General features: G+C 42.9%; 1 protein-coding gene across 2 annotated transcripts in view; it reads right to left on the bottom strand.

Moving 5' to 3' along the window:
- Positions 1-3372, bottom strand: part of WASF3 (WAS protein family member 3) — a 169232-nt gene that overhangs the window by 97400 nt on the left and 68460 nt on the right. For both annotated transcript variants that reach the window (XM_019525202.1, XM_019525205.1), the window contains exon 2: positions 2458-2547. The gene's annotated coding sequence lies outside the window, so the exon portion shown is untranslated. The remainder of the gene's footprint in view (positions 1-2457; positions 2548-3372) is intronic.

Here is a 3372-nt window from a genome sequence, read left to right as displayed (position 1 = left end):
TGGGGGGGGGGGGGAGGGGTATGGATTAAGCCCCCCATAGGGACAGAGGGAGGGAGGGAGAAAGGAAGGCAGGGAGTTAGGCAGGGCTGTAATGCATAGCCGCTGCCCAGCCGGGAGGGGTTTGGGGCGGGGCTGTAATGCATGGCCGCACCACCCTGGCTGGGAGCAAGACAAGGCCCCAGGCAGCTTGTCCAGAGGGCTGGGGGTGAGGTCAACTCCCCACTACTGTACGTGCTCATGCGGGGGGAGGACCCATGCCCCCAGATCTGTGCACAAGGTGAGGACAGGTGTGAGCTGCCCACTACAAGTTAGGGCTTCCACCCTGTTGCCCTTCCCGGAGCCTCCACAACCCAGCAGGTGTGACCTGGTGCTGCAGGGCACAACGGGGCTGCACGAAGAAGGTGCTTGCCACTGCGAGCTCCACGCTGCCCTGGTGAGGCATCCCCTGTCCACACGGTCACAATGGGGGTGGCAACACACAGCTGTGCCCCTCACTGCTGCTTTGCACACAGAGGATGCATCACCAGGGCAGCATGGAGATTGCAGCAGCAAACAGCTTTCAAGCACAGCCCTGCTCTGCTCTTCAGTGCTGGGTCGCACCCTTGGTACTGCAGAGGCCCCAGGGAGGGCAGCAGGGTGGGAGCCCAAGCCTGCAGCGGGCAGCCCATACCCACCCCCACCCCACACACAATTCTGGAGGCACATTTTTGCTTTTTAAATAGTCAATTCAATCAGTTCATGTTACATTGACAGGATTTTCCAAGATTTCCATTTGTAGCTTAACTTTTTCAGGCTGGCAGAAAGAATGGATTTAAATAAAATGTCTAACCCCAGTAAGTAAGTGGTACAAAAGAACAAGAACACCCTAACTTAAATCTCCAGCATAAGGTACATGGGCTCATACAGAGCATTTACAAGTTCTCAGAATTCAGAACTAATTTGAGGTTGCTGTAAACTACAAGACTAGAGTATGCTAAAGCACTTCTCAGCTCTTTGCCCACAAGATCAGGAAGGTATAAAAATTGTGGAAAGGCATCTTGGCATTCACCTCAGATGTTTGCTGCTCTGGTGTACCACTTTATGCTTTCAGAAAGCAAACAACACAGAATATAACAAGACCATCTATTTAAAGCATTGCAGTGCTTCATCAAATAAGAAGTGCTATGATAATCCAGGACTAGTCTAATTCTGAAATATATCACTGGAGGAAGATTTCTCAGCCCTTGCTGAAAACTTCCATGTGGTCATTTTGTTTACTTATAACCTGCTGGGAACTGATTTCCTCTTCATGATACATCCTCACTTGGATGTCTTTGAAAACGGCAGATTTACAAAGAATTGGATACCTTTAAAATACAGATAATTTTAATTCTGTATAGCACAGACATAAGGAAAGGCAAGACACTTATTAAACTTACTATTTTGATGCCTATTTCATCAGTCTCTTTCTCCATAAAGGATCAAACAAACAGTATAAGCTACCCTGATCTCAGTCAATTATTTTTTGGAACCGACAACATCCGCTTCGGTGGTTTATACATTCCCCTGTCCCACTACACCTTCATTCCCATCTGTACTACTCTTCATGGGTCACATCCCAAACTCTGCCAAGCAACCACCCTTTCCTTCCTTTCACTCAAAAATATTCAATTCTTCCACCATATCCAAGAGAAACAAATATATTTAAATATGCACAGATTTTTTGGTCTAATGCTCCTTCTGGGTATTCCAATAAGTCATTTCTTCTCTCTCTGATTTTAAGTATTTCATGACAGACAGTGTTTATATTTTACAATTGATATAATGCCAAACATTGTCAGCACTCACAAAACAGCAAGTCTTAGTAACAGTTAGACTAATGCTTAAGAGATGTCAGAGCACCATGTTTTTCATGCAGTAAGAAAAAAGAATCAGCAATCATCACAAACTCCCACACACAAAAATTCTTACTGATCACTAGCTCATCAGCGAATTTGCCGAGCTGAAAGTGCTTGTACTGAACTGCCAATCTGTTTTTAATTGTGACAAATTTGGTTAAGATCTGTCACTGAGAAAACATGCCAGTTAAGATCACGTCACCTTATTTCTTGCACATAATCTGTAGTTTTTAAGATATGCTACCTTAGTATAAGAAAGCCAAAAGAACTTTTATTCCAGGCTGTTCATTATGTAAGTTTAAATGGTCAATGGTCTCCTGATTTAGCAGTACCTCTGACATTGTTTCAGGACTAAACAGACACACACCTTCAGAGAAGTCTAGTTGTCATTCCCCAACCTCTTATATAATTACAGTTCAGTCTTTTCAGTATTTCCCAAATAGTCAAAGTCTAAGATTCCTAACTCAATTTACAAAGTTATTTGTAACAATTAAAAATAAAAAACCTTTCAAATCCCAAACGGAAGCTAGATGGTGATGCACACTCTGTAAGAAAGCAGTAGCTTCCATGAACTACTCACCTTTTAAAAGAAGTTGCAACAAGAGAACATTCTTGTTCACCAAGTAAGAGAGCTGTTCTGCAACAGGCAGGCACATTCAGATCCTCTTATCTGTTAATTCAAACAAACAAACCACCCTATCAGTATAGAAGTTGCATTTAAACCCTCCTGCTCCAAATGGGATATCAAACTAGAGGTGTATTTTGAAATGTGCAACATCAACCAATTTAAACAGCCCTTCAAAGGTGCATATGAAGTGATCCAATTCTGAAATTCAGCCCTCAAACTTGGTAAAAAGCCAGCCAAGCTTTTTTAACTTTAAGGAACGAAGTCACATCTCTTGTCAATATTCTGTGTTAAGCAAGGATCTTTAGCTTTCACTGTCAACAGACTGAAGCCATATACACATGCACCCCAAAACTATGTAATTGGGATACTTGTAAAAGAGTAAGTACTTTGTACTTAACTTACAGCCATCAGAGATCAAAAACAACTTTTTGCCCATTTTAGGCACACTTCACAGACTCAGCTTATAATCTTTTGGTGGTAGTGTCTCTTGGGGCTGCACTATACATCTTTTGCGTCACTTGAATGGTTTGGGAGGCTGCTTCATCCTTTGTATCTATAAAGCTATCTATAAAGCTCAAGGTGCTGGGGTGGGGGGGAAAAAAGAGTGCCATTTACTAAAAAGACTGTAGGACAATTCTGCCAGACACAGACTGAAATGAAAGAAGCTGTCATATTAAAAATAATGACTTGTAAACATATAGACTGGGGTGCACTGAAGAGATTTTGGGGCTCCATACCAATAGCCGATTTTTAAGGAGGTATATCGGCTGATACTGATCTGATTTCTGATATGCAGCTCAGCAGCTTGAAGAACAGTGTTCAGCTGGTAGTCTGTTGTGGTGGAAGAAGCAGGGGAAGGGAAGAGGC

The sequence above is a fragment of the Gavialis gangeticus genome, unplaced genomic scaffold (assembly GCF_001723915.1).
Source record: "Gavialis gangeticus isolate Ggan-Ray unplaced genomic scaffold, GavGan_comp1, whole genome shotgun sequence".
NCBI lineage: Eukaryota > Metazoa > Chordata > Crocodylia > Gavialidae > Gavialis > Gavialis gangeticus.
Note: the sequence above shows the minus strand (reverse complement) of the source record. Positions and strands in the feature narration are given on the sequence as shown.